Raw genomic sequence first — 9,332 nt, forward strand, 5'->3', positions numbered from 1 at the left:
CACTCGTCCTTGACAAATCAACACTTATTGACATTGGGATTTTTTTTGTGTTGAATAACAAGTTCCCTGCCAACCTAGAACAAGTACAGCTGTGCATTTATTACCCCAAAGTCGCTCTCAGCACACTTCAGACTAAGACTCCACCTCAGATAAACTTTATACCAATTATTCTGATTAAATATTAAAACAGCCCTTATTTTACCAATGTGAGGTCAGAACAGTTTCTAAGTGCTGTGGTCCGTAAGTGACTAGTTATATTTAAGTTGTGAAAATAGGCCAAGAAGTGATACAAAATTAATGACACTGTTAGGAATTGTGGTTGGAGTATTTGATACTTGATGCAATCAGAACAGTCCTTACATAAGCATCCTGCTCGTTCATCTCCCTGGTCCAAAGATGCTGCCGCATAGTGGCCCATCACCGCAGGCTTTGGAGCAGGGTCTTCCAGAAATTTCACTGCAACAGAAAGAATGCAGCACCAAACCTCTGAAAGCAGGGCTCTTAATTCAGACCATTTTAATGGCTGTCCACACCAGTGCTAACTGTGTTTTCAGTGAGTGTCCTCAGCTGTCATCCCTGATAACAGTTTGCTTTATAAGCGTCAGTTATCTTTCCACAGCTCAGTGCAGCAGCCTGGCAGCTGTCACCAATTACATTTATCTAACGTACTGGTTGTCAGGAGTTATACAATTATAACCCGTGGATAACATTATGACTTAATTACTACTCTTGTTCATATTTCAGAGGGGCGTCTTTTAATCGATTCCCTGCTATGTATCTTATTTGCCTTGCTTAACTAAACTTGCTGAAGTCTGGGGCTCCAACATTGCGTCATCCGAAGCAGGTCAGTTCATGTCAATATGTAAAACGAGACATTCACATTCTTACGTTATTTCCACTCTATAGCAGTGTCGAGGTAAAGAGCTTCTAAAATTCTATTATTCATATACTGACTAAATATACATATTCAACAGTTTGAAGACAATTCCTTGAGAACAACTAATTGCACTACATTGAAACACTGAGGACACTATAGAACTAATTTCTCTCTTTTCATTCAAGATCACAGTAACGTATGTCAGCTCTCCTGCTTCATTCAGCATGTAGTTAACTTAAATATCAATTGTTTTGTTTCATGACGATGCTCGGGAGCTTGTTAGAAAACCGCAAAGGCAAGACGACGTGTACACGGTGCTGCCAGAGATGCCTATTAAGAATCTATTCGATGCACTGAATGTATTGAAGCACTATGGCTCATCAACATCAACAGCTACGCTCATTGCTGAGTGTAGGTGATTAGAATCAGATGTGATTTAAAACAGGCTCTTACTACAGTAGAGGCCTCTTTTAAATATTCATGACCCTCTTGGGTTTGAGTTAGACATGTTAAAGTGCACCAAGTGTACAGCCTTGCTGAAATAAGCCAAAAAGCAGGAGCTTCGAGGGATAATTGTATTTAAAATGATGACACACAAACTCCCTAAAGAAGTTCCAAATTTATATTTATAGTTACAGCAAATGTGACGTACATAGTGTTAAATAAATTAGGTGAAGACATTGATGGATGTCACACCCATCTGAAAAAACAAATGAATGAGGAAATTATGTTGTGGAATCTTAAAGGAAGTCTTAGATAATAAAATAAGAAAAGCTAATAAAGCACATTAAAGATTAAGGACAAAACAATCCCAACTGAGGATCCACTCTTGTGCTTCATTTGGGTGTTTATAACTCAACCAGGACTGAAATCTTTATTGGTCAAAAATTAACTGTCAAGTCGACTGGTGATGAGGCCTGTTTGCTACAGCCAGTAGCTCCAAAAGACATTGTTTCAGCTGTTTCCAAGGTCGAGAATGACCAAAGGTTGATGATATTTAGGTTTTATTGTTGTCTCATGTTGCTATCTGTTGCTCCTCCTCCTTCACTTCACATTAAGATGGTTTATCTTTAGTTTTAGGAAGTCTTTAAACACCTAAACTTCGAGAAAACAATAACTCAGCAATAAGAACGGTAGTGTGGCAGGCATATATACCTTACAGTGTATGGTGTTCCATCATATCTGAGTTTACTCTCAAAACATTTGGCTTGCCATAATACATTACCTTTCCTGATGCTGCTTTTTATTAAGTTTTTTCCTCAGGAGAGCACATTTACGCTTCATCCCCCCATCCCAAGAGGAAATCACCTGGAGAATATCCGTCTTAAATCTATGCTGTACCCAAGGAAAATAAAAAAAAGAGGCTTTTTTCACAGCTGGTGTGTATTTCACGTAAACCAGCCAAGTGATGTCAGTCATACTCATATTCCAGCTGTCACTGCAGCAGTTTTTTTCTGCTGGGATAAGCTCCTCACTTCTTATGCTATAAGCTTCAAAATTGTTTAGTAAATAAGATAAAAAAGTGTATTTCCTCATAGGATAGGCAGGGAGATAACCAGTGGATGTGGGATGAAAACAACACTGACATACCCCGTCTGCACATATTCACGTGGGGGCAGCTCAGGAATAAGCAACATGTGAGGTAGTGTGTGGGAAAAGGAGGAAACTCACCCCATCTGCACTTCTGCCAAGAAAGAGCAATGAACTTTGAAGCTTCTTTGGAGTGCAACCAGCAGCTCACTTGCAAGGTTCCCAAGAGCTATGCTCCGTGAGCGTTCGATTTAGAGCGAGTGAACATGCAGGAAGAGATAGCATGTCAGGTCTAGCTGGGTGAGATGAGGACCAAGGCCAGGATGGGATTTGGGCTTCCTCTCGCCTTTGATTCAGTAATTGAGGGCTAAGATTGGGAGAGAAACAGACAGGCTCTTGGCCCTCGAGGCCCAACCCATAGCCTCTAAGAATCCTCAGGCACTGGTTCATTCCCAGAGCCCTCAGCCCAGGATGGGCCCATACATTTCTCATTTAATAGAGAACAGAAATGGAGTGAGATTCGGTCTTTGTTATCTGCTTGCTCGGGGATTGTCTCCAACTTTACTTACCACCTCGCTGTCTTCTTCTGCCCCAGTCAGTACAACTTCCCAGAAACAAAAGTGTCTGTGAAGACAGCAGGAGAGAAAGATTAACTGAAGCAAAGGACAAAACTGGTTGATGTTCAATACATCAACATTTCACACTGTTTATTAGAAATGAAATTATATTATTTGTTTCCTTGTTATTAGAAATGTGGCACTAACACTGTACGACAGCAAGCGCAACACAAATAGATGTTGCAATTCCCAGCACAAACAGAAGGCTAAATGAGATGCCTACAGCCATGCTAGGGGCTCTGTGAGGCTGCTAAGCACAGCCGTGCTTTGACCTAAATGCTAACATCAGTGTGATACCATGCTCACAGGGTGATGCTTACATCTCAATGTTTAGCTGGTAAAATATTTAGTAGAGTCATTATCTTTCTTTAGTTTACTAATTAGCACTACATACAGGGTACAGCTGAGGCTGATGGGAATGTCAGTCTTGGAGCACCAAAGTGAACATTTTTAATTTAGTAGTAGGGTTCATTCCAGTTTTCAAGGAAATCCATCCAATACTGTACGGAAGATACACCAGGGATCGGGATTCAGAATATTAAAAGATTAAATATTTCCTCATATATATATATTTCCTAAAATAACAATGAGTGATAAAGCGTGTAACATATGCCCTTTTTTGTTAATTTTCCCTATTTGTCTATTATGTCCAACTTATTTGCCAATTTTTGTCTTAAACTTCAATAAAAACTTTGGTGAAACTCAATGGAGCTTTGAAGGGACAAGTCTTGCAGCAACCTCTGAGTATGACTGACAGCAACCAAGTCTGACATACTAGTGTCATTTCCAACTGTCAGCAGGATATGTACAGTCACATAAACCCTGGATTTATCTATGACTAATTTTAGAGCAATTTCTCTCTCACATTCTATCGTTTAAAGAGGAAACCTAAAGAGAGGTCAGATAAAAATACGTAGAAAGCAGCTGAAGAAAAATATGAAGCATTTTCTAACAAATTGCTGCATGATGCTTAGGTTTCCCTTGGTACGTCCACAGAGGAAGATTTGTTCTACACTTGAGGAGACTGCCAGAGGTTTGTGTGCATTAAAAAGAGGCCTCACACTCAGCATTTCCATAGATGGCACTGTTTCATTGCAGAAGAGACACACTGGCTCTTTGCTGCCCAGAAACAATGATGCAGCAGCACACCTCACTTCAACACGAGTATGATGTCATTCTGTGGATATGGACTCAAAAAGTCTGTGGACCAACAAATGTATTATGATGTAAAATAAAAATATATATAATGTGGATATAACAAATACTTTAGTGATCCTGTAGCTCACCATGCTTTGCTCCTGTGTTTGTTTGTTTACAGTAAACCTTATATATAGTGTCATATGATTGCTCTTTAAGACTTTTTACGTATCAGAACCAACTTACTGTGGTAAAATGATCCATAACATACATTCACAAGGCTCTGTAGAAGGAAGAGGTGTGTGAAGACGTCTAGGGGGGTCTCAAGTGTACGTTAAAACCCCTCTGTGTTGAAAGTTAACTTTGATTTAATTTTGATTGCACACGATGGCTGTAGAACAATTTTAATCAATGGGTAATTGATTTATTTCATGTGTGAACTGTGTAAGGCTGACTCATGGCAGGAAGGAGGACCCTCCTGCTTCACTTCATTAGCTCATTTTGGGAGTAACTTAAATATTCTGCAGCAAAAGCAAAATAATATAGATTAGCCCTGCTAAACACCAGCATGCTAGCATGGTTATTGTGATCAATACTTAGCTTGCTGACATTAGTATTTATTTCAAAGCATTGCATAAGTCAAAAAGCATGGCATGGCTATAGACTCTTATTATTCTATTTATCTCTCAAATGATCACTAAAGTCATTATATTTCAAATTCTACACCATATGAATGAGTCATAGGTTGATTTCACTGTTCTCTCATATTAAAGAAAAGGCTGGTACACATTAAACTTTAAAAAATTAAATCAATATAATATACCACTTTCACTGACAAAAGAGAGTCGGCAGTAAACGTATTACACATAAGGAATAAATATGATGCTCAATTGTGACAGAATTTGACAGAGAACATTTCTGTGCCTCTGAACAAGGCTTTGGGGTCACGTGTTCTTCTGGAGCTTTCGACAGCAGGAAGTTTTGTTTGATCCAAGAAGTTCAAGCCTAGAAATGTGTGTGAAGGTGAAGCAGGGCACTGGTACTAAAAGAGTCTCCATGCTGATATATGGAAGTTATAAATACACACCCAGAAATGTACACAACCCCCATAAACACACATTATATAGCAATATCAAATAGGCAGGACTTGAGGCTTTGACTTACACACAATGTGAGGGACTGTCATGTGTTGTCAATCAGCTGCCCTTCAGCTCTTTGATTGGAGGAACAAAAACGCCTCCAGTGAGCAGGCTGATGACTGATTGTGCATGACAATAATGTTTCAAAAACATCACGCCTCCTAAATATGACAAAGCAAAGCGCTGGGTGTGGGCTGCTGCAATCCCTCAACTACTTTCAACTTCAACTGAGTGCTGCAAAACTACAAAATGCAATATATCATTGAGCCTTTAACTATTGATGTTCTTCTGTCACTGGTCCACTGTGTACCTCCATCATCCATCACAAGTTCCCACCTGTCTCTTTGCTTTCTCCTTACACCTGTACTCTTTACAAATGAGCTCCCTGGATGCAGCCTGTCTATCCCACCAGTAGTCAGAGTTCCACACTATTCTTCACAGCCAAACTAAAGTGTTGGCTCAGATAAAACAGCTCTATATCTGAGTGCAGGCAGTAAAACCCACAACCAGGATGGAGATACACGATTTCACTTCACTCTGAAAATTAAGGCTTCACAAATAAAGACAGACAAAGGGCAGTTGGCTCTAGCTGGACCTGAAATAGTACGTCTTTGTTTCTTTCACATTTTCCAATCAGAATTGCAGATTAGACACTTTACATCCATCTGAGGGTGAAACACATGTTGCATAAAACTGACATGAATTTCACATTTTGGCAGACCTATTAAGAAACCAGACAATATTCCACTGGACGTGACCTTGTGTTTTGACGCCTACATGGAGCCAATCATAGCTTGGAGCTACTGTAGTGGCCAATTTGGAGACCCACCAGGCTGACACTGAGGTGTAAAATGCAGATGTCTAAGGTGAGAAAATGTTTCCTGGCAGGAAACACGGGGTTTGGCGTGATGCACACACACAAATGCTGATTTATTCAACACATACAGTATACCACTTGTTTAATTCCATTCAAAAAACTACACAGACTATTCTAAACTACTGTGTTATATTGTAGACGCCACATCGCTGAAGCAACATTAAGCCATTATTTTTTTATGTGTTGTAAAATTTACTTCAGCCCACTTACTGGAAGATAACTACTGCCACAACCATTAAAATGTAGGAGGATGACTTAATTAAGACCACATTTAGAGTAAGAGTTGATTTGTTTTAAGAAACAAACTTTCTCAATTTGACAGGATTTGGCAACCCCCTCAAAAACCTTTTAATTGAAAATCTGGATTCCAATCTGCATTTAACACTTTGTACTAACATATATACCCACATGATTTAGTTAACTCCAGATGCTGATACCTGAACCCTCCCCACCCTTTTCTGAATGAGCACAAGCCCTGGACAACAGGCCAATATTAGCTACTGCATGTCACCACCAGCTAAGCAGATGGGCGTAGCCACACCTCATTGACACAGCAGATCACGGCTTTGATGGAGCAACCTAACCTATGTCCCTGTGTCCTACACCGCTTGGCACGACCCACTCATTAGCAGGTCCGAAGGTCCAAACCTGCCATCTGTCCCAAGGCTAGGGTTCAGAGGGGCCCCCACTGTGACCGGTTGCACTCTCTGTGGCCCTCCCAGTTGAGATGCCAAGGAGCAGGAGGTGACATTCCAACTTTCTGTCTCTCTCACTCAACTCCAACTCTATTCAACTCTGGGTTAGGTTTATTCTGAGGAAGTGTTATTGTTCTGCCACCACTGACTAAAAAAGAGGTGGAGAGGGTTTGGTTGTGTTTGTTTACAATGTATAGATGGAGCAGGGGAGAGTGCATCTGCTTGAGAATCTCAAATCAGCAGTATCTGGCTTTGAATGTCTCACTACATATTTCTCTGTGCATGTACACGCTTCCTGTGCACATTTGCTACTTCCCATTGGCAGCATGTGCTGGGGGAGATGAGGATGGGCAGAAACGCGTTCAAAATAAACTGTTTTTCTGTCTTTTTCCTAAAACACTTTTTTCCAGGGGGTACTGATACTTGATGGAGATGTCGAGTGTAGCTCAGCATGACAATGTTCACTCCTCTTCTCTAAAAGTCACAGAGAAAGCAGTTTAGAAAGAAGAGGATCAAGATTGGTGGGAGGAAAGAGTGAGTGATGGGAGACAGTGCTGCAACTCTCCTGCCAGACTAGCGCCGACGCTCATGTGTCACACAGACTGAGATTAGGACGGGCTCTGATAGTCATAAATCTGGGGCAGAGCCTGCCTTCGCAACTGTTGCAGCTATAAATGAATTTCACCATTTAATCACTTTTAACCTCTCTTCTCTACAGGTACAGCTTTTCTCATCTGCTCCTTTAACTGAAAATAGATTATATAAAAAATGTAAGTAATGTCTTTAAAGGCTGTTCAAGAAAAGTCCAAATCCTTTTGCTCACTCCATTAGATGTGCTATCCATTTGTTTTCAATCACAGTAATGAAAGATTTGAATGCTACTGTCTGGAAAAAAGAACTATGCAGAAGAACAATCTGTCCTTACAGAGGTTTTTTTTTTTTTTTTTGCTATGTTGGCATGTGCAGGAAACGCAGTATACCCTGCTAAATCATAGCACCACTATCTGCAATATAAACTACATTAAGGGACATAATATAAACTTTAATGTATTGATTATGCAGCAGAAGTGCTGTAAAGACTTCCCAGCAGAATAAAAGTTTATTTTCCATTAGCTATACAGGTAAAAGTTTATACATCATACCATATAACCTTTCCTAAAGACTACACAGGTTATTATACTGTGACATATATAACACACTTATGTGACATATATCCACATTTATGATACTGCACTCTTGTTTCAAACCTGAACCACTAGGGGCCAGTAACAGAACATCTGATCAGTATGTACACAGCTTTTCAACAACACAGCATCCTGTACCCTGACACTGCTCAGTCACTTCACCCAAAACAAGTGATTTCCTGAAATAAACAAAGACAAACTGACAGCAAGGAATGTTCTGGTGATGGGCAATAAGTATAAGTTATTGTCCAATGCTGTTCATAATCTTGTGACAGAAAATTATGGTGTCTACCTTAATAATTTATGACACGCTGTGCTGGAATGTAAAGAAATCCTCTCCCACAGGTATCCCAGCCAGGTCTTCAGAAGGATGGGATGATTTCTGTGGATATTGCAGTGAGGATACTGTATAGAGGAGAAATAAAACATGGCATTAATGTTGTGTTGCAAATGACTCTACCTTTGATATCTCTCCAGTGAGCATTCAACACAGCCACCTCTTCTCTTGTTTTCTCTCTGGTGACAAACTCTAGCCTAAGTCTTATATGTGAAGTTTCTATAGCAACCCTGTTGCCAACATGATCTCATCTGTTAATTTCCCCATAGGCTGTCTGACAAGAGAAAAACAAAAAGATTTTGGGTATCGGGTTGACTTTGCAGGGGTGAGGTCTGCTTTCCAAGCTGCGCTTCTACTCAAAGTTTAATCTGCTAAATGACAGTCAGTGCTGAATAGTAACCAATCAGAGTGTGGGATAAGTGTTTTGATCAATTTAATGATACACAATTTAGAGAGCTGCTGTCACCCGGTGGTAAAAAGATAGTTTTTAACTTTTAAACATCACAGCAGGAAAAGCAATGACAGTGACTACTGCAAAATTGAAAAGTGTGTTTTTGGACACACCATCACAGGTCTGTCACCTCTTCCCAGGAAGTGCACAGGGAGAATGTGGTAAACAGTCAACAGGAAAAACCAGAGAGCAGAGGACAGGGCACAACCCGCCTTGTTAATGTCTCTCAGACAGCAGGAGATGCCTAATGTGGGTGGAACACACAGCCTCGGCACTGATGGGCATTCGAGGGAGCCGCTCACACGGCTGGAAATCCGGCCGCTTTCAGGCTCTCACTGTGGCTCTAGAGGTCTTTGGAAATGTCAATCATGTGCCCTTGGAGCCACATGCTGGGACCATCAGTTCTGCAGCAATCAAAAAAAAAAAAAAACTCAACAGGCCCCTTGTCCTGTTAATGTTCTTCTGCATTAAATTCTTTTAATTTTCAG

This window comes from Mastacembelus armatus, chromosome 18 (assembly GCF_900324485.2).
Source record: "Mastacembelus armatus chromosome 18, fMasArm1.2, whole genome shotgun sequence".
NCBI lineage: Eukaryota > Metazoa > Chordata > Actinopteri > Synbranchiformes > Mastacembelidae > Mastacembelus > Mastacembelus armatus.